Genomic DNA, 27861 nt, shown 5'->3' on the forward strand with positions numbered 1-27861 from the left:
AATTCAGTTTGTAATTCTCTTAGCAACCTAATGCTTCAACCAAACTCTCCTTGAATAGTCAAACAAGTGGCAGCTCTCTGAGAGGGCTTTCCCTATGGCGCAATTCTCATATGAAGCCCAAATATTTTATGACAACCCTAATAAAATAATACAATTATAAACCATTGCATGTCAGTCTTATGTTTTTCAATAAGATTATTAGAAAACATCTCTATATGTTGTGTTATATCTACCATTAAACCCAACCCAATACCATTACCATTGCAAAACACTTTACAGCAGTAGTCACCAACCGGTCGATCTGTAAGGCATTCCTAGTCGATCACCAAACATTCCGATAAAACCTCGGGTTCCTATTTTTATATTTGCTTCGCACTGTTTGCGGTAAGTGGACTTGATTCAGCAGACCTAGGGCGGGGAAGGTAAAGTGTTTCCATTTTGAACCATTTCATTTGTATGAAGGTAGAACTCCAGAGAGCAAATCAAGTGCATCTATAGGCCTACAGCTGGCAGATCAGATAGCTCAGATCACCGTGTATGCACAGTTTCCTCGAGCCATAGACTGTAAAAAGAAGCCTCAAATGCACAGCAAAGTTGATACTGTGAGATTTCAGAACATTTAAAACCATGTCAAGCTAGAGACTCAACGAATACAGGAAAGAGCTGCTGTTTTTATGTGTAGCCTAAGATCATGTTTAAGTTGTTATTCAGTTCAACATCTTTATATGTGCGTTCTTCTTACTTCCACCCATGCTACAACCCAGTGATGGAAAAAGAACCCAATTGTCATACTTGAGTAGTCAAAGTATTTGGTTTTAATTATACTTAAGTATCAAAAGTAAATGTAATTGCTAAAATATACTTAAGTATCAAAAGTAAAAGTATAAATAATTGCTAATTCCTTATATAAAGCAAACCAGACAGCATCATTTTCTTGTTATTATGTTTTTACGGATAGCCAGGAGCTTGCTCCTACACTCAGACATAATTTACAAACGAAGCATGTGTTTAGTGAGTCTGCCAGATCAGAGGCAGTAGGGATGACCAGGGATGTTCTCTTGATAAGTGTGTGAATTAGGCAATTTTCCTGTCCTGCTAAGAATTCAAAATGTAACGAGTACTTTTGGGTGTCAGGGAAAGGTATGTAGTAAAAAGTACATCATTTTCTTTAGGAATGTAGTGAAGTTAAAGTTGTAAAAAAAAAAAAATAGTAAAGTACAGATACCTAAAAAAAACGACTTCAGTAGTACTTTCAAGTATTTTTACTTTACACCACTGCTACAACCAGCACCGCAACTACAATGAATGAGGATTAAAGGGAGTGGCAATAGTAGGAACAGTGGTATTTAGTGCGAAAAACCTTGCATTTTCACACTTATTTATGGGGGGAAATGCAAGTTACTTCAATGGCTAAATACTCTGCACCAAATTCACTGATAATACACTTAGTGTGTTGTGAATTCTGTACTGAATGTTTTGTAATGTTTTTAAAATTGTATAACTGCCTTAATTTTGCCGGACCCCAGGAAGAGCAAGGCAGCAGCTTATGAGGCTCACCCCAACTGTCCGTTGGGGTGGGCCTGGTGTGGGGGTCCATGAGTGGCTTTTAATTTTTTATTCTTCATGTCTTACTCATTGTTAGGAAGAAGTTTAGTACAAATCTAAAGTTAGGTACTATACTTATTGAATATTACAGTCATGGCCAAAAATATTGGCACCCTTTAACTTTTTTTTAAGTAATTCACAATTTTCCCTAAAAAATAATTTGAAATTGAACAAAGTATTTGGCCTCCACAATTCTTTATTTCACTGCTAATGTTACAGAACCTTTGTTTTTGATTCAGAACTTAATATATCCATTTAAATCAGAAAATAAACACAAATGGCATTGACAAAATTGACACCCTATACTTAATATTTGGTAGCACAGCCTTTGGTCAAAATAACTGCAATCAAGCCCTTCTTATAACCATCGATGAGCTTGCTGCACCTCTGTACTGACAGTTTGGCCCACTCCTCTTGTGCAAACTCCTCCATTTCTCCCAGATTAGAAGGGTGCCTTCTCCTAACTGCTGTTTTCAGATCTCTCCACAAGTTTTCAATGGGATTTAGATCTGGACTCATTGCTGGCCACTTCAGAGCAGTCCAGTGTTTTGTCTTGAAACATTCCTGGGTGCTTTTTGAAGTGTGTTTGGGGTCATTGTTCTGCTGGAAGACCCATGACCTTCGACAGAGACCCAGCTTTCTGACACTGGGTCTGACATTGTGCTCCAAAATACCTTGGTATTCACCTGATTTCATGATGCCATGCACACGTTCAAGGCACCCAGTGCCAGAGGCAGCAAAGCAACCGCAAAACATCCGGGAAACCTCCTCCGCAAAACATCCGGGAAACCTCCTCCATGTTTGACTGTGGGGAAGGTGTTATTTTCTTTGAAACCTTCATTTTGTTTTCTGTAAACATAGAGGTGGTGTGCTTTACCAAAAAGCTCTAATTTGGTCTCATATGTCCACAGGACATTCTCCCAGAAGGATTTGGGCATGTTCAGGTGTGTTTTGGCAAATTGCAGTCAGGCTTTCTTATGTCTTTCTCTCAGCAGTAGGGTCCTCCTGGGTCTCCTACCATAACCCCCTTTCATTGAGTAGGCGACGGATGGTGCGAGTTGAAACTGTCGTACCTTGTGTCTGAAGGTCAGCTTGAATCTGTTTGGCAGTTGACCGAGGTGCTTTATCCACCATTCGAACAATCCTTCACTGCAATCTTTATTCAAGTTCTCTCTTGCGGCCAAGTTCAGTGAGGTTGGCTACAGTGGCATGGGCCTTAAACTTGATAACATTACGTACGGTGGAAACAGGAACATCAAGGTCTCTGGAGATTTGTAGCCTTGAGATTGTCCATGCTTGCTTACAATATTGTGTCTGACCTCCTCAGATAATTATTTGGTTTTCTTTCTTTTGTCCATGCTCATTGTGGTACACACAGTGACACAAAACAGGAGAATAAGTCCTTTTCTCTATTCAAACTGGTTGAATATGTGATTTTTATACTGCAGGCAGCTTCAACTCACCACAGGTGAGTTCAATTCCAAAGTAAATAAGAATCACCTACTTGAAATCAAATTATTTCTATCTACTTCTACAAGGTGCCAATAATATTGTCTGAGCCATTTTAGGATTTCTTTGTGGAATTAGCTAAGATTTTGTAAATTATTCAGTTTTTTTAATATATTTTTTTCAACTGCACATCGAAGACATACATATGTGGATACCAAAATAAGTTTTAATTTCAACAGTTTTCTGGAAGAAATGGTGCATTATTTGAAAAAAATGCAAGGGTCACAACTGTATATGAATCTATACATTTACAATTAAATTAATATAGCCAATTTGGGTGCAATCAATTAGCTTAATTTCTCAGAGATCGTATTATATTTCAACCAAATAATGTTGCAGGAATGCAAATCGTATCGGTTTCTAACTACAAAACCTCTTTCTTGTGCTTTTTGAGGTAGAACGACCCCCTCAGTGGTGCATATTGTGGTGGCTGTCTCTTTGTTTACATTATACATTTTGCGGTAAATGCTCTCATCTGCTGCTGTGGTGTCTGTTTAGGGTCCAGGGGAGCTGACGGGATACAGAGCAGGCGTTGGAAACGGACTAATTGACTTGAGCACGTTTTAGTAAGTGGCCTAGCAGCAGTGATTAACGTGTTATGGGTAAGAAGGAAGGATCTATGTGCAAATGTATTTGTGGCAAAGTACATAGGGGGCGGGGCCTATGTCTGTGACAGAATGTAAACTTTCTGCACTCGCCCTTTCTCACTCAGTAACTTTCCATTCACCTACTTCTTATCCACCCTCCATTGACCCAAACATATACATTCATTATACATGTAAAGTAATCAATAAGTTCTAGTATGGTAACACAAATAACAACATTTCAAGCTAGAATCCAACAGAGGCTAATCCTGGGGGTACAGTGTGTGTGAAGGTGTGTGTGTCTCCAGCATGTTTTCCTTCTGATTTATACCCCTACAAGGGACTCTCCCTTCCTCCCTGACTGTTTGTCAATGCATGGGCTTGCCACACCGTGTCCACATAATGATATAGGGGATTCCGGTGCACACCTTGCAATATTGAAACGTTCCCCTTCTGCTCTTCCTCTCTCAACTCTTTGCTGTTGCTGATTTCCTTAGCTGTCCTGTCCTGTCCTAGGAACGGCATTGAGCTTTCTTTCAATATGAATCACTCTCTAGAGGAGTTCTGTGGGTTGATATGGCTTAACAATGACAGAGGCAGGCAAGGTTAGTCAGCATTGTAGTAGCTCTAACACCAGCTATTCTGTTTTATTTACCACAGAATTATGTTTCTTTATTCTGTATTGACAACACTAGACTGTATCAGCAGCTAGTAAATGCTCTCTGCCTCTTCACCATTTTCATCTCTTATGCTGAGAAAGAGCTAGTGCCGTGTGAGTGTGTGTACTGTGTGTGTGTGTGTGTGTTGTAGATATATTTTTGTGAAGAGCTGTCAGGCTACAGGGTATAAGAGGTCATATGTAAGGGTCATATGTCTGGTTGGTGTGATTGATGTAGAAGATTGAGCTCCTAAAAGTCACACAGTGAGAACACAAGGATGGAGCTCACAAGATGAGTGTCATAGGCTCTTGTCAAAAGTATTGCACTACTGTATATAGGGAATAGGGTGCCATTTGGGACGCATTCGAGATCTCACAGGACCACCTCACAATACAATACTGTCCATTACAGTCTGCTGGTCTGCTGCTGCATTTTCATCTCCTGTCTGCCTCCAATCACACTCAATGTGAAGCAGGGGGACTGAAGCTTTGTTGTTGAGGCTAGAATCACACTGTCATGCTGCACTATGTGTACAATGGTGTTTTCGAGTGTCACGATTCAGAATACAGTCAAATTAAGGTATGTTTTTTGTTTATTCAATTGACGTCATGCAGACATGGGATTTGAGGGTAAATGTTTGTCTTTTTCTCGATCTTAGATATATGGACTGTGTCTCAGAGGCCTCTGTGGATTCCCTTTTCACTTTTTCTCTTTCTTTCTTTTTTCTCTCTCTCGCTTCCTACCTCCCACTCTCTCCTAATGAGCTGTCAGTAAGTGGGAGAATCATTCAGGAGCAATGAGACATCCTCACCGGTGAACGCACACACACGCATGCATGGACTCACACACACACACACACACACATGCATGCATATATATATATATACACACACACATATACACATACATACAAACACACATACTGTATATACACATACGAGAATCCATTCTATTAGTCTGTGTTGTTAATGGTGATATTTTTTGCCACATTTTTGTTGTTAAATGGGCTCCACAAACCTAATTAGCTGTTTATCAGTGTTCCTCAAGCTACTGCTCAAGAGTTCTTGGGAGTGTGTGTGGCACTGTATTTTGCGAGGACATGAAGGTGTGTTGTGTAGTGTGCAGTGAAGGACCAGATCATTTAAGATATTTAAGATGGGCCAAAGATATTTTTAATAGTTTCTCTACCCAGTGCTTTGCTTCACCCTCACCTGGCACTCCTCACTCATGCTTTCCTTATTTCAACTGTATGTCCTGACCACACCAGTGTAGATACACACAGGAGCTACACACATACAGTTACACACAGGAGCTACACACAAAATTGGCACAACTAAGGTACCCTTGACTGGATGTAGGTGAGTTAATGACCACCTAGGGAGTAGCTACGACCTACATAGTAATCTATCAACATCAATATCTGGGACAGTCCTAGAGCTACAACCGTCTGGGAACTAGACTGGTATCTTCAAACATTCCCAACTGTGTGTGGAAAGATTGAGTAATTGCACAACTACTACAAAGATATAACTCAAATGAAGTATCTTTAAATACATTTTAGGTTAGGCATACATTTGAAAGATAGAAAAAAGCTTTGAGCTCAAGGACTTTTTAGTAATTGGCCGCCACATTCTCAGTTGGAACAAAATGCCCCTCATCAAAATAGAGGTTATATTGAAGAGACGTTTAGCCAAGGCAAGCAGTTGTAGTGAGGGCATGAAGCTATGTCTTTACAGTACATCCTACAGGCCAATTACTCCTCTGGGTTGTAATATCAATAGCATATCAGCATAATTGGGTAGACAGAAAACATATGGCCTGTATAACCTACACATAACCTCTCGTCTGTGCATCAGACCTGGGTTGAAGTAGTATTTGTTCTCTTTCAAACATCCTGAATGTTTGCTTGAGCCAGCCTATTTGAACCAATGATATGAATGGACATAGCAATTGACCGTGTGACACCATTAATTCCAATGTGAAGATTCAATAGCTCATTGGAAGCCAAATTAAATCAGTTACAATGGCTTCCCAATGGAGCCATAAAATGTGCAGTTTGAGCTAAACCAGGAAGAGATGTTGCAGGCTAGCTCAGTGCTGCCTCCTCTCATTGAGTAACTCAAATTCAAGGCTGACCGGGGTACTGCAGGCTGGCATTATTTTATTTATTTAACCTTTATTTAACCAAATTCTTATTTTACAATGACGGCCAACCCCGGCCAAACCCTCCCCTAACCCGGACGACGCTGGGCCAATTGTGCGCCGCCCTATGGGACTCCTGATCACGGCCGGTTGTGATACAGCCCAGGATCGATTAGCAACTAAATTATCCTTAAAACTTTGTGCAATTTTGAAATAATCTGTTCAAGGACATACATCTGGTGTAGTATAAGCAATTATTGGTACAATGTTTGCTTTACATTTTAAAAAAAATATTTTTTTACACAAATATTGACCACGAAGATCACTATTTTTCTATTTAGTATAATGGGGGTCCTGTTTTCTGCTAACAATGCCTGCAGTTGGCCTTGAACTTCCATGGCTTCAATGAAAGGGAGCAGTCGTTCTCCCCTGATTTGAACCCATGTCTGGGCTGGATGGATGGAGAAAGAGGGATGATAGAAGGATAGAGGGATGGAGTAGTGCACCATATGGCTTTGTCTATTTCTGGTCTCTGCTTGGTTTGCTATTAGATTATATTAATAGATTACAATAGATTATCGTTATGAATCATAGGCTTTGTCCCAAATTGCACTCTGCTTCATATATAATGTGGTGTACTACTGTGTCAGTAGTACTATTACAGTGAAAGGGAATATTTAATGCGGATTAAACCTTAGAGTTTGCTACTGCATATTAATGTTATCAGTCAGCGGGTAGTCCTCTATGTGGGAATTTATGTTAGAATTGGAAAATGATCTGCCAATCTGGATTTTTTTTTTGTATGAAGCTGTTAATTGGAATTTGAGGAGTTTGGGATCAACAAACTTTGGACGTGGGTCACATTTGCCGTACGAAGTTAGTGTGTTGTAAATGGACAGTATTGTGTGTGTGTCTGTGTGTGTCTGTGCGCCTGCGTGTGTGATATATATTTTTATATATATATATATATATATATATATATATATATATATATATATATATATATATATACACACACTACCGTTCAAAGGTTTGGGGTCACTTAGAAATGTCCTTGTTTTTGAAAGAAAATCTAATTTTCTGTCCATTAAAATAACATCAAATTGATCCGAATTTTTTTGATGAAATGTTTTATTTAACCTTTATTTAACTAGGTAGGCAAGTTGAGAACAAGTTCTTATTTACAACTGCGACCTACAAGTGCAACCTGGCAGTTGCGACCTACAGTGTAGACATTGTTAATGTTGTAAATGACTATTGTAGCTGGAAACGGCTGATTTTTTTTATGGAATATATAAATAGGCGTACAGAGGCCCATTATCAGCAACCATCACTCCTGTGTTCCAATGGCACATTGTGTTAGATAATTAATCCAGGTTTATCATTTTAAAAGGCTAATTGATCATTAGAAAACCCTTTTACAATTATGTTAGCACAGCTGAAAAATGTTGTTCTGATTAAAGAAGCAATACAACTGGCCTTTTTTAGATTAGTTGAGTATCTGGAGCATCAGCATTTGTGGGTTTTATTACAGGCTCAAAATGGCCAGAAACAAAGGACTTTCTTCTGAAACTCGTCAGCCTATTCTTGTTCTGAGAAATGAAGGCTATTCCATGCGAGAAATTGCCAAGAAACTGAAGATCTCGTACAACGCTGTGTACTACTCCCTTCACAGAACAGCGCAAACTGGCTCTAACCAGAATAGAAAGAGCAGAGGGATGCCCCGGTGCACAACTGAGCAAGAGGACAAGTACATTAGAGTGTCTAGTTTGACAAAGAGACTCCTCACAAGTCCTCAACTGGCAGTTTCATTAAATAGTCTCAATGTCGACAGTGAAGAGGCGACTCCGGGATGCTGGCCTTCTAGGCAGAGTTCCTCTGTCCAGTGTCTGTGTTATTTTGCCCATCTTAATCTTTTCTTTTAATTGGCCAGTCTGAGATATGGCTTTTTCTTTGCAACTCTGCTTGGATTAGCTAACACAACGTGCCATTGGAGCTCAGGAGTGATGATTGCTGAAAAATCTCAGACTGGCCAATAAAAAGATAAAATAAAAATCTGCTGTTTCCAGCTACAATAGTCATATACAACATCAACAATGTCTACACTGTATTTCTGATCTATACTTCTGATGTTATTTTAATGGACAAAAAATGTGCTTTTCTTTCAAAATCAAGGACATTTCTAAGTGACCCCAAACGTTTGAACAGCAGTATATATATATATATATATATATATATATATATATATATATATATATATATATATATATATATATATATATATATAAAATGGACAGTAATAATCCATTGAATATTCATGTTATTCAGGTCTATGACTGCGGAGAAAGTGAAACTGACAGAATATTAATACAGTGCGTTTTACTCTTGAATGTCCTGTTGAAATTAGGCTGTTAGCATTCCACAGCTCGCCCTCCCTTTGTTAGTGCAGAGTTGTCTTTCTCTCTCGCTCTCTTGTTAACACATATTTATGGTTCTCTCTCTGCTCTCCCTCTATTCTCTCACTCCCCCCTCGCTTGTAAGTCACATGACAACCCTGTGACATTCATCTAACATGAACTCTTAATACAATCACATTACAATGATACAACTATGACATAAAAGCATGTAACAAAACTTATAAGGGTACAGTAGTATTATAAGCTTTTCTGGCTAATACTTATTTTAGTCAGACAGACCACATGACTCCTCTCTAGGATCATTAATCTACTGCTTTAATCAGATGTTATAATGACTGTATGTGTTTCACCTCTCACTGTTACGTTGTTAAGCTTTCTGTCATTTAATCCACAACCTAACCCTCCACGCTGCGTCTTACACAAACAGGCATGCATGCATGCATACAGGCCTTGAGTGCCAACCGGTTTCAGCCAAGCATGAGAGTGGAGGGGCTGAGGAGGTGGTGTGTGTGTGTGAGAGAGAGAGGGTGCAAGAGACAGGAAGTTGTGGTTGTGATTGGGGTGTACCAGGGGTAGTTGAGTGAGTGAGTGGATCTCACATCGACTAGGGAAAGGGGGATACCTAGTCAGTTGTACAACTGAATGCATTCAACTGAAATGTGCCTTCTGCATTTAACCTAACCCATCTGAATCAGAGAGGTGCGGGGGTCCTGCCATAATCGACATCCACGTCTTCGGCACCCGGGGAACAGTGGGTTAAATGCCTTGCTCAGGGGCAGAATTACAGATCTTTACCTTGTCAGCTCGGGGATTTGATCCAGCAACCTTTCGGTTACTGGCCCAACGTTCTAACCACTCAGCTACCTGCCACCTACTGGAGCACACTTAGCCAAAGCCCACTGCGATAATTCTTGAGCATTTCTCTGAGGTCACGCAACCAGAAGACAGCTCAGGGAGAGAGGGGGAGGTAGATAATGGAAAGAAGGAGAGGAAAGAGAAAGTGGTAAGGCCTGAGGAGATATTGTGCCAGGGAGAGAGGTGGAGGGAGGGAAGTTGAGGGAGAAAGGGCTCAGGGTGAGGGGAGGGAGGGAGGGCTCAGGGTGAGAGGAGGAGGAAGGGAGGGTGAGTTAGAGAAGGGAGAGAAAAAAAGTGGTAAGGTGTGACGAGATATCGTACCAGATAGAAAGGGGGAAGGTGGATGAAGAGATGAACCCAGAGTGTTTGAAAGCTGGGAAAAAGGTGACAGGGAGGCAGGAAAGGTGAGGGGCAGGGAAGATGGGTAAGAGGTAATCAGAGAGGCAAAGGGAAGAAGATATGGCTCAGGGGCCTATAGAGTCTAAGAGATAGCTCTTTGATCTCACACACACACAGCTTTCAGATTTGGTATCTGAGCCAAGGCCACACACACGCTCACAGACAGATACACAGACACAGACACAGACAGTGTATCTGCAAACACACACTGAAGGTACTGAAATAGCACCAATATTTTTATCTCAGTGCAGAGTGGAAATGGACAGAGAATATTAGCCCTTTCTGGGGAGATAAAGATGACTCAGGCTGGCACTACATCTGTTTTCAACAGTCAGATTGTATTGTAACATGCTGACCAGACCGGGCACGCGCGCACTCCATCGCAAGCATGTTGATTTTGTCCATCCACACCAGACCCGATCAGGACACAGGTTGAAATATCAAAACAAACTTTGAACCAACTATATTAATTTGGGGACAGGTGAAAACGCATGAAACATTCATTTCAATTTAGCTAGCTAGATTGCTGTTGCTAGTAAATTTTTCCTGGGATATAGACATTGGGTTGTTATTTTACCTGAAATGCACAAGGTCCTTGACTTAATCCACAGATAAAAAAGTAAACCTAGTTAGTTTCTGGTAATCTCTCCTCCTTCAGTCTTCTTCTTCTTCTTTGGACTATATATGGCGGTTGGCAACCAACTTTAAGGTGCATTACCACAACCAACTGGACTGGAGTGTTGACCTCATTTCATCTTTCAATCACCTACGCTCCTAAAAACCAATAAGATGATGGGAGAGGCGGGACTTGCAGCACATCAACCAAGTTCTATTTTTGCACCTGGCTACGCAAACGCTCGCAATCAGTTTTGATGAAATTATTGAATAACATGTACTGTATGTGTACATTTATTTTGCAACGCTCACGCATGTAATGCGAGTGGTGTGGTCTGCATGTAAGCCACCAGAAAGAACACACAATAACCAAATATGAATAATAACACTCCAGTAAAGATAAATTGTACTCCACAGTTCATACCCTTTAGCTGTCGTGATGAAATTACATGTTTTTGTCATTAGAAATGCCATTGCCAGTGGAGTTTAGTGTATTGAGGCTAGAACATGACAGATCTTCCAACAACACTATCTATCACTACATGACTGTGTGTGTTTCTGAGATAGTGTCTTGGTAGTACTGTCTGAGAAATGCTATTGTGTTCTCCCTTCAGTGTTGATCTTCAACCCCAGTCTGACACAACCCAGTGTTTGTTCCTGTCAGACAGTGGAGGACAAACCACTTCTGTCACCCCACAGATGTCATCCCTGTGTGTGTGTGATGCTGAATGTCTTCCAGCCTTGTCAACCTGCTCTAACACACACTGAGCTAAGCTGACTTCAGCGATCCTGTGTGTGTGTGTGTGTGTGTGTGTGTGTGTGTGTGTGTGTGTGTGTGTGTGTGTGTGTGTGTGTGTGTGTGTGTGTGTGTGTGTGTGTGTGTGTGTGTGTGTGTGTGTGTGTGACAGAGTATTAGACAGCTTGTTCATTGTTGTATATATGAGTGTTTGTGCTTAATCAATGGGCACCAGTGAGAAGATTTCTATCCCCAAGGCCACTGTTAAATACACACACACACACACACACACACACACACACACACACACACACACACACACATACCACTGGGGTAGACGTATACTGTATGTGATGAACAAACACCACTATCTGATTGTGTATTCCCGACTGCCTCCCATCCTTGGTGTAAATTATTTGTGATCACTAACTGGGGTTTTACAATGACTGGAGGGTTCACTGTCCATGCTGTCCCCTGTCAGAGAACAGTGTCTGTATTATGTCTGTCTTTTGTTGCTTTTCCATTGGTCGAGAGGACAGTAGGTGCTGTATTTCCATTGGTGGACAGAGGTTTCTGTGTCTGACTTTCTGGGTGCGTCTTAGTAGTCTGAAGTCCACACCTCATATCCTTTCCTTGAGATACCTGAGATGAGAGGAGGTGGCCTTGTGAGACTATTGAGATGAAGGAGAGCAGACGAGGAGAGGAGGCCACGTTAGACTATTGAGATGCGTCCAGTGTAAAGATCACTTCCTTCACCTGCCATCCAAGTGGAAGTCATTACCGAGGCATCTCCATGACAACCCAGCAGCACACCATGACAATCCAGCAGCAGCTTGCTCTGCGTGGGGAGATTCAGCCAAGCCTGATCACAACAACAACTATAACACTCCCACCCTGACTGACTACTATAGACAGACAAGATATAGAGGAAATATGTTTATCATTGGTTCTGAAGTGTAGATCCAGGTTACAATAATTGTACAAGTCAAGAGTTATCGCTACATACTGTATGTATTTATTTATAGTATGTTTTGCTGCTTGGTCTATCTGTGGTTTATATTTATCTTAAAGAGCCTTTAAAGAGTAACTGAACTTCCTGATTTGGCCTCGTTATGAAAACAATACTACAGTATACTATAGTCTAAATACGGTAGTATTACTATAGTCTAAATACTATAGTATTCACTTATGTTTTTGTTGACTTCACTGTAGTATTTACTGTAATGTTTTTTCTTACATGACTAGTATATTATAATATTCACTTTAGTGTTTTTGTGGACATGACTGTAGTTTACTATACAGTGAGGGAAAAAAGTATTTGATCCCCTGCTGATTTTGTATGTTTGATCCCCCACTGACAAAGAAATGATCAGTCTATAATTTTAATGGTAGGTTTATTTGAACAGTGAGAGACAGAATAACAACAAAAAAATCCAGAAAAATGCATGTCAAAAATGTTTTAAATTGATTTGCATTTTAATGAGGGAAATAAGTATTTGACCCCCTCTCAATCAGAAAGATTTCTGTCTCGCAGGTGTCTTTTATACAGGTAACAAGCTGAGATTAGGAGCACACTTAAAGGGAGTGCTCCTAATCTAATTTTGTTACCTGTATAAAAGACACCTGTCCACAGAAGCAATCAATCAATCAGATTCCAAACTCTCTACCATGGCCAAGACCAAAGAGCTCTCCAAGGATGTCAGGGACAAGATTGTAGACCTACACAAGGCTGGAATGGACTACAAGACCATCGCCAAGCAGCTTGGTGAGAAGGTGACAACAGTTGGTGCGATTATTCGCAAATGGAAGAAACACAAAAGAACTGTCTCCCTCTGCCTGGGGCTCCATGCAAGATCTCACCACATGGAGTTGCAATGATCATGAGAACGGTGTGGAATCAACTCAACTCGCCGTGTTTGGTGGATGAGGAATGCTGCCTATGACCCCAAGAACACCATCCCCACCGTCAAACATGGAGGTGGAAACATTATGCATTGGGGGTGTTTTTCTGCTAAGGGGACAGGACAACTTCACCGCATCAAAAGGAAAGATGGACGGGGCCATGTACCGTCAAATCTTGGGTGAGAACCTCCTTCCCTCAGCCAGGGCATTGAAAATGGGTCGTGGATGGGTATTCCAGCATGACAATGACTCAAAACACACGGCCAAGGCAACAAAGGAGTGGCTCAAGAAGAAGCACATTAAGGTCCTGGAGTGGCCTAGCCAGTCTCCAGACCTTAATCCCATAGAAAATCTGTGGAGGGAGCTGAAGGTTCGAGTTGCCAAACGTCAGCCTCGAAACCTTAATGACTTGAAGAAGATCTGCAAAGAGGAGTGGGACAAAATCCCTCCTGAGATGTGTGCAAACCTGGTGGCCAACTACAAGAAACATCTGACCTCTGTGATTGCCAACATGGGTTTTGCCACCAACTAGTAAGTCATGTTTTGCAGAGGGGTCAAATACTTATTTCCCTCATTAAAATGCAAATCATTTTATAACATTTTTGACATGCGTTTTTCTGGATTTTTTTGTTGTTGTTACTCTGTCTCTCACTGTTCAAATAAACCTACCATTAAAATTATAGACTGATCATTTCTTTGTCAGTGGGCAAACGTACAAAATCAGCAGGGGATCAAATACTTTTTTCCCTCACTGTAGTATTCACTGTAGTGTTTTTGCAGACCTTACTGCAGTATTTACTGTAGTGTTTTCGCAGACATGACTGCAGTATACTGTAGTATTTACAGTAGTGTTTTTGCAGACATGACTGTATTGATATTGTACCAACACCTGCCAGCTAGGGTTAGCTAAAATGGCACAACTACCAGACTACGCCGGTTACTGTTTAATGAGGGGAACACCTCAACCAGAACAGAAGACACACAGGTTCGTGACAGGCCACCTATTGAGTTGGGTCAACATTTCTGAGTAGGCTTGGGCGATATACTGTATATATCGTATACTGGGGTATTTGTAAATAGCCACAGGATGGTTTTTCAATACCGTTCAAACTATTTATTAGAATTTTTTCAATAAATTTCAACTGAAGCACAAAATTTGTCTGATGCTGAGCAAAAATAACAAGAAGCATTTTAGATCTGCGTTTATAAAACGCAGCAAGATATTTCTTATGCGTTTTATATTTTTTTCCTGTGTGAAAAATGCATAATTCTGCGTTAACGTGACCCCTAAGTTTACTTATTTAAGCAAGTGGCTGAATTAATAAGGTGACGGGGCATCATATAGTGTTTGAGAAGTCAAAGCCCTTTGGATGAGTTATCTGTACAGCTGCCACTGCTTGATTTCTTTGTGTTTTCTTCTCCTCTCTGTTCTGTGCCTGCCTGCTCCTCCCCCCTCTTCTCCGAGCAGAGCTGGCAGGCCAGTTGCCCTAGCGTCTGCGTGTACACATGCAGACAAGCATGTGTCAAAACTTTTATCATTTGCAAAATGTCTCTCGTCCACATTCGCTTGTAAATGTCCAAACTCACCAAAAAAATATACTTCGGTAGCTCCCGACCTGTATAACTTTAGGAGCTGGATTGCCTGTCTTTGCAATTCGTTTAGTTTTGTTTGTGCTCGTTAACATATTTAGCTAGCAGACTCCATGGAAATTCACTATTACTTGTGCTCATTTTGTTAGTACCCTGGTAATGAAATCCAATGGATTCTTTTTTTTGGTGGCTTTTTGTCCTTTGTTTGGCTAACTAGGCCTGCTTTATGGCTATGTTTGCTACTTTTGTTAGCTTCATATTGTTTGTTTGCTTGCTCTGCTATGTCCCCAAGAACACAGTGGCCTCCATCATTCTTAAATGGAAGAAGTTTGGAACCACTAAAACTCTTCCTAGACCTGGTCGCCCTGCCAAAATGAGCAATCAGGGGAGAAGGGCCTTGGTCAGGGAGGTGAACAAGAACCCGATGGTCACTCTTACAGAGCTCCAGAGTTCCTCTGTGGAGATTGGAGAACCTTTCAGAAGGACAACCATCTCTGCAGCACTCCACCAATCAGGCCTTTATGGTAAAGTGGCCAGACGGAAGCCATTCCTCAGTAGAAGGCACATGACAGCCCGCTTGGAGTTTGCCAAAGGCACCTAAAGGAGTCTCAGACCATGAGAAACAAGATTTTCTGGTCTGATGAAACCAAGATGGAACTCTTTGCCCAGAATTCCTAGCGTCACGTCTGGAGGAAACCTGGCACCATCCCTACAGTGAAGCATGGTGGTGGCAGCATCATGCTGTGGGGATGTTTTTCAGTGGTAGGAACTGGGAGACTAGTCAGGATCGAGGGAAAAATGAACGGAGCAAAGTACAGAGAGATCCTCTAGAGCGCTCAGGACCTCATACTAGGGCAAAGTTTCACCTTCCAACAGGACAATGAACCCTAAGCACACAGCCAAGACAATGCAGGACTGGCTTCAGGACAAGTCTCTGAATGTCCTTGAGTGGCCCAGCCAGAGCCGATAGAACATCTCTGGAGAGACCTGAAAATAACTGTGCAGCGACGCTCCCCATCCAACCTGACAGAGCTTAGAGGATCTGCAGAGAAGAATGTGAGAAACTCCCAAAATACAAGTGTGCCAAGCTTGTAGTGTCATACACAAGAAAACTTGAGGCTGTAATCACTGCCAAAGGTGCTTCAACAAAGTACTGAGTAAAGGGTCTGAATACATATGTAAATGTGATATTTCAGTTTATTTATTTTTTTATATATATTTGCAAACATTTCTAAAAACCTGTTTTTGCTTTGTGGCAAAATTGGGAAGAAGTGGAATAATAAAATAAGTGTGGGGAATAACAGTAGTGTTCATTCTGAATAAGCATATAATTACTCAATATTTTTGTCCATTGTTAAGAATGAGAATTGTTCCACTGATCAGACTAAGTAAAGTAAATAGATCAAATCTCCTGAAAACAAGATCGCATTAGTCTGCCCTACACCCTAACCAAATTATTTTTCTAATTTCCCCTTCTAGAATTAAACTTACACTTTTTGGTTCACTGTCTGTTAGACAAAATGTTTTTCGTAGTTACAAATCAGGTCACCCTACCAAACTTTCCTGCTAAAACATATTGTAGGTCTGCTGCCTTTTCGTTATCACAACCTAAATTCCAATCACCAAACAAGGGGACTAATGCAATGTGGATTAAATTGACTTTGGTGCATGCAACCTACTTTTGTTGAAAACATTGTACATAAAACAGCACTACCTTGCTGCTCGTTTTAGTTTTATTAACTCAGCAGAGAACGTTCTCTCTCTATTCAGCTCCAATCTAATCTTGAGTGGTGTTTCTTTAAAAAGTGCATCCAATTCCCTTGATCCCTTACATAACTAGACCAATCATATACTTCAATGTGCCGCGGTTCAGAGGTTCCACTTGTGATGTTAAATTGTAGGCTCATATCCTCCGATTTCAACATTGGACTAATTAGAAAAATAAAAGCACTACTTTCCTAAGCTTGAGATATGTGTGGCGTGTGAGCGTGAGAAGAGGGTCAAATGTGTGCGTTTCATGGCCAATTCGTGAGAGTTGGCAGCGCTGGTGTACATACATTGATCAACAAAAAAATTGATGTGTGACAAAGACAAAACATTTCATGCTTTAAATATCACATTGATGTGCTTATAAAGACAGTATGCTTATACTTACCTAGCAAATAAAAATGTTGTGTGTAGAGTACAACTTCAGCTATCTAACCTGAACTAGAAGGGCATTATATTTGTCTATTTGGCCAAATCTAACGATTTGGTTTTCTAACCACCCACTGACATGCACATCTCTCTGGGTGAGGTTCTGTCTTCCAGTCTCCACTGGGTGATTCCATCTATGTAGTATGTAGTACAGGTTATGGACAGGTGCAGCCAGGTGACAGGAGGGTTGGAGTGCATGACACTCTTGGAGGGTTGGAGTGCATGACACCATCCTGGATATGACAGAGTTCAATAACTACAGGCAGATGTGAAATGCCGGAGGATGGCACTCTTCTCATACCACTCTTTAGCTACTGACCAATCGTTGAATCACTCAGTAGCCTACAGAGTAATATGAGAAGAGTGCAATTGCTGAACTTATGTAGATATTCTAAACAATGTTTTGATAACTTTCAACATTTCCATGTAGAATAAACCATCCTTCACATAATACTGTAGAAGCCGTGTTCTGCTAATATAACAATGTGCTACCTTCCTGTAGTGTGTCCCATATAAGAACGGAGTTCCCCGACATGTTTGAAGAATACATAGGGTCCCCCCAACCTATTGATTGTACCATTCGATTCAATAATAACAAAAGACAATAACAAGCAATAATAATTTGAATGCTGAGTGCAAGGTCTGTCCTGAATCAGACATCAGTATCAACCTGTCTTTCAGTCAGAGGACTCTTCTGTCCTCCATCTGTAGAAAAATGAGGATGAGTTGATGAGTGACATGTTTTGAAAGGGTGATATTACTAAACACTTGTGATGTACTGTCTTGTTAGTAATCACTTTTAGTCCCTTCTGAGATGTTTGAGCATGTTAGCATAGATCAGCTCCAGGTCCCCCTCGTCACAGGTCATATGAATGAGCCTGACTTTGGCGCCTATATCCTACCCAGCTCCTATATCACAGATGGAGAGAGAGAGAAAGATAGTCATGGAAGCGAACAGTAAATACACAGTTGAACATAGCCATTCAGAGATCCTGATTCACAGCTAATTCACAAGGGACACGTGCCAGCATGGTTGGCTTTACTCACTCGGGCCCAGGAGAAGTCCATTAGCACAGTGGAAGGGGGCACCTCCTTACAACATACAATACAAGCCTTTTATCTATTCCCCAGAGTCAGATTAACTCGTGGATACCATTTTTATGTCTCTGTGTCCAGTATGAAGGACGTTAGAGACAAAGGCTCTCAATGCCAAAATCCTGAAGTATCCCTTTAAAGGACAATCTCATTGAAAAGTGTTTGATGAAGTCCATCTACGTCAACATTTGTATTTGGCTGATGCAGAACTTGTTACTGGATATAATCACAGTCAGCTGGTGAAGTTAGCATAGGGCTAATTTGTTCCATGTTATCTGATGGAACTAGATAGAATGTAGCCTTCTATCACGTGCAAGTTGTAACGGTTTTGACTTGAGGTTATCATTTATCGGGGTGCCAGGTAGGTTGTGCCTACCAGAGAAAATATTGGTTTCTCCTTTTAGTTTGATAGGGAATGAGTCCCACCTGGTCCGTCAAGTCTACACCAATACAAAGGACTCATGTAAAAGTCAGGATGGAAATACACTTTTCATAAACCCTTAAACCATTGGAAAGAACTTACAAAACAACTGTATTCTTTTGCGTGGTTGTATTAACATAAATGATCACACACAACAATAATGAGCTTTAAACAGCTCTAGTTCCTCCAGAAATGTCCTGTACCTCGGGCCTAAAAAGAGTCCAGCCCGGTAAACAAGTTCAGGGAACTCAAGTGACCTTAGTCACGCAATGGTTGTCCGTTCATACAGTGTAGCGTAAACCCAGTGTCAATCATACAATGAAAAGAACAAATATTTGACCACACATTTCAATAAATCCTCAACTACAACTACATAAATCATCACGGTATACATCACACCAAAACAAATGAAATACCGTATACAAAAAAGGTTGTAGTCAGTCGGTCAGTCAGAGAAGCCAATCCGCCGACAGATCTCCAGCGGAGAAAGGCCACGAAAACCAACGGAGGTGTAGTCCACGGAGGCAAAGAGTGGATCCGATCCTGGGTAGATTTTCTATTAGGCTACACAAAGCACACTTTTACAGCAACACAACAACGGAAGAGAGAAGCTTCAGAACTGAGGGTCGAACACATCCTCATTCATGTTTCCATCACAACTCCACTTTTGCGCAGCTGATGCTGGCTATTTAATTGGGAATTAAAGGGGAAGCGCCCTATTGGAAGAAGCACTAATTAATTGGGAATTAAAGGAAAAGCGCTCTATTGGAAGGAGAAGCACTGAGACGGTTCAGGAAAATTCAGGGCCGTCACAAAGTAAATCAACGATTTGAATTGGTTGATGCCCATTTCGAGATGCAAAAACTGTTTCAACTTAAACCTTTTCTAATGTTTGCACGTATGGTTCCAAAATGTTTTTCCCTCTGTCTGACTCAGTGCTCCAGTCTGAGCAGCTCTGTGTATGGATGTGGCTAAATCACAGCCAAATCAGTGACACTGCTTTTTCCCCTATCCCAGAATCTAGACCTCTCGATCACAGGAGTCACTGGCTATTTAACTCAGTCTCTGCTATAGTAAACCTCTAGTTCAACCACTCTCCTGTCTGTTCTTCTTACTCCCAATAAGAGGAGACAAATATTGTCTTCTGGTATGTACACACACAGACCAGAACTGTCCCAATATCTGATGTTTTACTGTTTGTTTTCTATTGAGTCAAGCAGCACCCTATCACATTATGCCTACAGTACATTATGCACTGGAAGAGCAGGACAGGGAGAGGAGGCCACATTGGAAAACTGTCTTCTAATTTAATTAAATTCAATGAGATTTAATTTATCCAAGAATAGGCAATTCAACTAATTTAAAGTTTTATTTTCAAGTTCTCTGATCCGTCAACTGACTGGCAAAACAAGACAAATGTTGAAGGCCTCGTTATTAGAAATGAGCATTTATGCTACAGTTTAACTACACCTAGGCTTACCTTAAGCATGGTCAGACAGCATAGCTAGCCACAGTACAGTCATTTACAGTTCAGTTTATGGCTTTTTTTATATCTACTATTCAACAAAGAATTGTGTCTTTTGACATTTTGCAGGGAGTTACACTTGATTGTGAGAAGATAGGAAAGTGCATTTCTCTAAAATGTTGTGCGCAAATTTGTTTACATCCCTGTTAATGAGCGTTTCTCCTTTGCCAAGATAAATCCATCCACCTGACATGTGTGGCATATCAAGAAGCTGATTAAACAGCATGATCATTACACAGGTGCACGCAGTAAACAAAATGTGATTGGAGATCCAAATAACCAAACCATAGCCTACTACAATGAGATGCAGCTGTCTTGCCAAACAAATAGGCCCGCTTCAAACATGGAAAACGATGCCACTCATGAGTACAGCAACACGTGGAGATATGGCACAATACACTGGATCAAATTCGACCCACTCAATCAATTAAGCAATGCCTGCCTACCATACACTGAACACGTTTGTCAAAGTGGAAAATTAGTTCTCACATGTAACTGTGGATGCCTCCCCCATGAGTCAGTCCTATGAGTTCATTTTGAATATTGTGTGACTTGTATGTGGCATTGTGGGTACTAAACACATTGGCAAGTTCATTGTCTTTTCGGAGAGTATATACCATCATAGACAGAAAAGGTATATGACATTTCTCGCCAGCTGCCCGTCATTAACAAATGTTGACACCAATGTTCCCATAGCACTTCAAACTTGTTTTTCTTTCCACGATGCAGTGCCTTTCAAATGCTCTTTGCGTACCTAGCGAATCGTTTGGTACTATCAATAGCATGCTTCCAGTTAGAATACCCAGCTTGGGTGAAAGCCTTGTCTGCATTAGCATAACTTTCGACATGGGAAACAGAATGCCTCATTTGCAGTAACCAAGTATTCCAGCCACTATCTTCCTATGAACAAGTTGCTTTTAAATGAAAGTGTTTGGACAGAAAATCTGCAGCTACAGTAGGATTTTAGGCTAACCTGGGCTGGCTACTCTGTTCCAAGATTGTCAGGAACAGCCAGCGGTGTAGGGGGCTGTGGAGCCATTGTCCTAGGGGTGCTTGTGGAAGGGTGGGTAGGCTCTGCACGCGGAGCTAGCTGGAGCTCGGCAACATCACTGCTGGGCTTGGTAGTTTGATGCTGCTGCTGCTCACTGCTCTTTTTCTTCTCTTGGGTTTGTTTGGCGAAGCCAATTTCTGATATAAATCCTGGCAGTGGCAGATTCGAGCTTGCTAAGACGCTAACTTAATTCTAGTTGTGATGCAGAGTTGAGTAAAGCAGCTTCAACTGTGAAATTTACCCCGCCCGTCAAATATTACAGGTGGAGGCGTATCATGTTATTCACTTAGCCTACCACAGAGAAGCTTTTTTTCCAGCTTTTTATGGAAACCCAAAGGAGTCATACCTAACCACCCCAAAATAATTCCAGCATCCAAACAGTGCACCAGCCATTGGATGAATGTAAAGAGATCTGTTACAAAACACCAACACTTCTAGGTGTAATGACATTTGGAGATTGTCATTAGGCCTACACTCTTGTAGCTTGAATTAATTGATGCATTTTTCTGACAAATTGACAATTTTTGTCAAAAGAGAAGTCTGGAAACCTGAAAAGGGGCTGAAATATGACACGAAAATAATCAAATCAAATCTTATTTGTCACATACAACAGGTGAAGGTAGACCTTACTTACAAGCCCTTAACCATCAATGCAGTTAAGAAAAATAAGTTAAGTAAAAAATAGATAAAAAATAAATTATAATAATAATTAAAGAGCAGCAGTAAAATAACAGTAGCGAGGCTATATACAGGGGGTACCGGTACAGAGTCAATGTGCGGGGGCACAGGTTAGTCGAGGTAATTGAGGTAATATGTATATGTAGGTAGAGTTAAAAAAGTGACTAATCTTTTCAGTCTCCTGAGGGGGAATAGACTTTGTCGTGCCCTCTTCACAACTGTCTTGGTGTGTTTGGAACATGATTGTTTGTTGGTGATGTGGACACCAAGGAACTTGAAGCTCTCAATCTGCTCCACTACAGCCCCGTCGATGAGAATGGTAGTCCACAATCATCTCCTTTGTCTTGATCACGTTGAGGGAGAGGTTGTTATCCTGGCACCACACGACCAGGTTTCTGACCTCCTCCCTCATTGCTGTCGGTGATCAGGCCTACCACTGTTGTGTCTTCTGCAACCTTAATGATGGTGTTGGAGTTGTGCCTGGCCATGCAGTCATGAGTGAACAGGGACTACAGGTGATTTTAAATGTATTTATATAGCCCTTCTTACATCAGCTGATATATCAAAGTGCTGTACAGACACCCAGCCTAAAACCCCAAACAGCAAGCAATGCAGGTGTAGAAGCACAGTGGCTAGGAAAAACTCCCTAGAAAGGCCAAAACCTAGGAAGAAACCTAGAGAGGAACCAGGCTATGAGGGGTGGCCAGTCCTCTTCTGGCTGTGCCGGGTGGAGGTTATAACAGAACATGGCCAAGATGTTCAAATGTTCATAAATGACCAGCATGGTCAAATAATAGCAAATAATAGCACCCCTGAGGGGCCCCCGTGTTGAGGATCAGCGTGGCAGATGTGTTGTTACTTACCCTTACCACCTGGGGTGGCCCATCAGGAAGTCCAGGATCCAGTTGCAGAGGGAGGTGTTTAGTCCCAGGGTCCTTAGCTTAGTGATGAGCTTTAATGGTGTTGATGTGAGCCATGACCAGCCTTTCAAAGCACTTCATGGCTACAGACGTGAGTGCTACGGGTCGGTAGTCATTTAGGCAGGTTACCTTAGTGTTCTTGGGCACAGGGATTTTGGCGGTCTGCTTGAAACATGTTGGTATTACAGACTCAGTCAGGGACAGGTTAAAAATGTCAGTGAAGACACTAGTCAGTTGGTCAGAGCATGCTCAGAGTGCAAGTCCTGGTAATTAGATTAGATTAAACTTCATTGTCATTGAACAAGTACAAGTACTGTACAACGAAATGCAGTTAGCATCTAACCAGATGTGCAAATAAAAGAGTACAACAAATGTACAAGTGAAACAATTAAATACAATGTATATTATTAAGTGGGATGTATAAATGTGCAATGAAGGTAAATAGCAAGTACAAATGACAAGTCCAAATGTGCAATGAAGGCAAATTGAAAGTGCAAGGAGGCATGCAACTGAAATACAGGGATAGCAGCAATGAGGTTACCGAGGTAGACATGTACATGTACAACTGAATAATGTCCTTAACAGACTTTGCAAAGCAATATTAGAGTCCAGTAGTACCGTGAAGAGTGCAAAGAGAGTAGTGCAACAAGGTCCCTGAGAGGCAGTACTAAGCGGTGGGCGGGTGGATATGGCTAGTGCCGTGTCACAGAGTTCAGCAGGGTTACAGTAGCTGGAAAGAAACTGTTCTTGAGCCTGCTAGTGCGGGAACGTAGAGACCTGTACCGCTTGCCTGATGGTAGGAGGGCAAACAGATTGTGGCATGGATGTGAAGGCTCCCTGATGATGCCACGCGCCTAATGCAGACACCGCTTGCACTGGAGGTCTACGATGGCAGGGAGCTGGGCACCAGTGATGTGCTGGGCAGTTTTCACCACCCATTGCAGGGCCTTCTGGTCGTCCATGGAGCATCCGCCAAACCACACTGTGGCGCAGTTAGTCAGAACGTTCTCGACCGTACAGCAGTAAAAGTTCACCAGGATCTTGGGAGATAGGCAGGCCTCCTTCAGCCTCCTGCTGTGCCTTTTTGACCAGGGTTGAGATGTTTAGGGTCCAGGAGAAGTCCTCTGAGATGTAGACACCCAGGAATTTGAAGCTGGGCACACGCTCCACCTCAATGCCATCAATGAGAACTGGGGCGTGGATGCAGCTTTTAGACTTCCTGTAATCCACAATGAGCGCCTTGGTCTTCTTTGCATTGAAGACCAGGTTGTTGTTAGCGCACCATGCAGGCAGATGCTTGACCTTCTCCCTGTAGGCTGACTCGTCATTGTCACTGATCAGGACTCCCACCATGGTGTTGTCTGCGAATTTGACGATGGTGTTGGAACCGTGTACAGGAATAGGTGAAGAGGGAGTACAGGAGGGGGCTCAGCACGCAGCCCTGTGGCACACTGGTGTTCAGGGTTGAGGAGGTGAAGTTGTCTAACCTGACAAACTGGGGTCTGTTGGTTTGGAAGTCCAAGTCCAGTTACAGAAAGAGGGGCTGACCCCTAGGTCATGGAGTTTGGTGACCAGCCTAGAGGGAATGCCCGTATTGAATCCTGAGCTAAAGTCTATAAACAGCATTCTCACATAGGTGTTGGTTTTGTCCAGGTGGGTCAGGGCAGAGTGTAAAGCTGTGGAGATGGCGTCCTCTGTAGACCTGTTCAGTCGGTAGGCAAACTGGTGGGGATCCGGTGTTGGAGGGAGGCAGGACTTAAGGTAGGCCAAAACCAGTCTTTCGAAGCACTTCATGATCATGGGGGTGAGTGCAACAGTTCGGAAGTCATTCAGGCTTGATGTGGTTGACTGCTTCGGCACTGGCACAATGGTTGCGGTTTTAAAGCATGTGGGGCCAGCGACAGGTTGAAAATGTCAGTGAAGACCTCGGCCAGCTGCCCAGCACATGCTCTGAGCACACGACCGGGGACGCCATCAGGACCAGCAGCCTTGCGTGCATTCACCCTGCTCAGTGCAGACAACACATCTGTGATGGATAGTCTGAGGGGGAGGTCATCTGGGGGGCGCTCAGCTTTGATGGCTGGATCCCTGTCAAAGCGAGCATAGAACCTGTTTATCTCGACGGAGATGGAGATGTCGCTGGCTATTAGGGTAGGGTTTTTTGGCCGGTAGTCTGTGATGGCTTGGATGCCCTGCCACATGCGTCGAGGGTCGGAGTTATTGTTGAAGTGCTCCTCAATCCGCAGTTTGTGGTCATGTTTAGCCATCTTGATGCCCTTTCTCAGGTCGGCCCTGGATGAGCTGTAGGCTTCCGCATCACCGGATCTGAAAGCAGTGTCACGTGCCTTTAGCAGTAGTCAGACCTCTCTCTTCATCCAAGGCTTCTGGTTGGGGAAGGTCTTTATTAGTTTATGGGTGGTGGCATTGTTGATGCAGATGTTGATGTAATCCATAACGGAAGAAGCATATGTTTCAATGTCCATATGGGAGTCAAGGGTGACCTGAGTGGCAAACAGTCTCCAGTCTGTGTGTTGAAACTGGTGCAGTAGTAATGAGTGTGACCCCTCTGGCCACACTTTGACTGTCGTCACTGATGGTTTCACACATTTAATGAGGGGTAAATACTTGGGGAGTAGGAACAGTGAAAGGTGATCAGACTGTCCCAGGTGGGGGAGGGGAATGGCTTTGTAAGCCTCCGGAATGTTTGTATACACGTGATCTAGTAAATTGTCTCCTCTAGTGGGGCAGGAGACATTTTGGTGGAATTTGTGAAAAACAGTTTTCAGATTTAAGTGGTTAAAATCCCCTGCAACAATAAAAGCACCATCAGGATGTGCAGTTTGCTGTTTGCTAATAGCAACCTGCAGTTCTTTCATTGCTAGTTTAGCATTAGCATCCGGAGGTATGTAGGCTGCAGTAACAACAATGGATGTAAGCTCCCGAGGCAAGTAGAAAGGCCTGCACCTAATCATCAGGTACTCCAGATTGGTTGAGCAGTGACTCCCGGTTATGTTTCTGTCTGTACACCATGCTTTGTTTACATAAATGCACAGACCACCTCCTCTGGTCTTTGGTCCTCTGCGGTGCGATCAGCCCTGAAGATGTCGCGCCCCTCTAGCCCAATAGCATTGTCGGGTATGCTGTTGTTTAGATACATTTCTGTGAAAATCATGACGCTACAATCCATAATCCTTTTTTTGTGATATGATTCTTAGTCGTATTTCGTCCATTTTGTTCGCCAGCGACCAGTCGTTAGCGAGGAAAAGGCTAGGTAGTGAAAGCCGATGTGGGGTTAGCTTTTGCCTGGCCCAGAGGCCACCCCGCTTCCCTCGCCTTTGTTTACGATCTCGACGCCGCCTCTGGGCACTTCCTCTCAGCGATGTTAGTCAGAATGCTCTCGACCGTGCAGCGGTAAAATAAAAAGTACAGGCTTTTTGAGGAGGCTGAAGAAGGCCCGCCTGTCTCCCAAGGTCCTGGTGAACTTTTACCGCTGCACGGTCGAGAGCATTCTGACTAACTGCGCCACAGTGTGGTTTGGCAGATGCTCCGTGGCCGAAGAGGAAGTCTCCCGGGGCGTCTTCGCAATCTCCAGTGGAAGTTGGAAGTTGTCAAAAACTCTCTTTGTGCATTGTGTTCCAATATCCAGGAGTTCTTGTCGGCTATACTGAGTGTACATCAGGCTGTACTGAGTGAATAAACTAAGAACTATTAAGTAAATTACTGCTAATTTGCAAACATCTGGGTAGATGCCGAGGCTCGAATTGTACACGCGCCACCACCATCTGGCCCTGCGGCCTTGTGAATGTTGACCTGTTTAAAGGTCTTACTCACATTGGCTACTGAGAGCGTGATCACACAGTCATCCGGAACAGCTGAAGCGCTCATGCATGCTTCAGTGTTGCTTGCATTGAAGCGAGCATAGAAGTAATTTAGCTCGTCTGGTAGGCTCGTGTCACTGGGCAGCTCGCGGCTGTGCTTCTCTTTGTAGTCTGTAATAGTTTGCAAGCCCTGCCACATTCGATGAGCGTCCGAGCCGGTGTAGTACGATTCAATCTTAGTCCTGTATTGACACTTTGCCTGTTTGATGGTTTGTCTGAGGGCATAGCAGGATTTCTTCTAAGCGTCCGGGTTAGAGTCCCGCTCTTTGTAAGCGGCAGCTCTACCCTTTAGCTCAGTGCGAATGTTGCCTGTAATCCATGGCTTCTGGTTGGGGTATGTACATACAGTCACTGTGGGGACGACGTCATCGACGCACTTATTGATAAAGCCAGTGACTGATGTGGTGTACTCCTCAATGCCATCGGAAAAATCCCGGAACATATTCCAGTCTGTGCTAGCAAAACAGTCCTGTAGCTTAGCATCTGCATCGTCTTACCACTTCTTTATTGACCGAGTCACTGGTGCTTCCTGCTTTAGTTTTAGCTTGTAAGCAGGAATCAGGAGGATAGAGTTATGGTCAGATTTGCCAAATGGAAGGCGAGGGAGAGCTTTGTACACGTCTCTGTGTGGGAAGTAAAGGTGGTCTAGATTTTCCTCTGCTTGCACATTTAACATGCTGGTAGAAATGAGGTAAAACTGATTTAAGTTTCCCTACATTAAAGTCCCTGGCCACTAGGACCGCCGCCTCTGGTTAAGCGTTTTCCTGTTTGCTTTTGGCCTTACACAGCTCATTGAGTGCGGACAGTGCCAGCATCGGTTTGTGGTGGTAAATAGACAGCTACGAAAAAATGGTTGTCAACTCTCTTGGTAAATAGTATGGTCTACAGCTCATCATGAGATACTCTACCTCAAGCGAGTGAAACCTTGAGACTTCCTTAATATTCGATTTTGTGCACCAGCTGTTGTTTACAAATATACACAGACCGCCACCCCTTGTCTTACCAGAGGCAGCTGTTCTATCTTGCCAATGCAGCGTAAATTCCACCAGCTGTATTTTATCCATGTCATCGTTCAGCCACAACT

General features: G+C 42.5%; 1 protein-coding gene across 6 annotated transcripts in view; it reads left to right on the top strand.

Annotated features, from left to right (window-relative positions):
* LOC115164098 (amyloid-beta A4 precursor protein-binding family A member 1) overlaps window positions 1-27861 on the top strand; it is a 118188-nt gene that overhangs the window by 9466 nt on the left and 80861 nt on the right. The window contains exon 2 of one of the 6 annotated variants that reach the window (XM_029716218.1): window positions 3613-3680. The exons of the other annotated variants lie outside the window; for them this stretch is intronic. The gene's annotated coding sequence lies outside the window, so the exon portion shown is untranslated. The remainder of the gene's footprint in view (window positions 1-3612; window positions 3681-27861) is intronic. 6 annotated transcript variants of the gene reach the window in all.

The sequence above is a fragment of the Salmo trutta genome, chromosome 27, assembly GCF_901001165.1.
Source record: "Salmo trutta chromosome 27, fSalTru1.1, whole genome shotgun sequence".
NCBI classification, from domain to species: Eukaryota; Metazoa; Chordata; class Actinopteri; order Salmoniformes; family Salmonidae; genus Salmo; species Salmo trutta.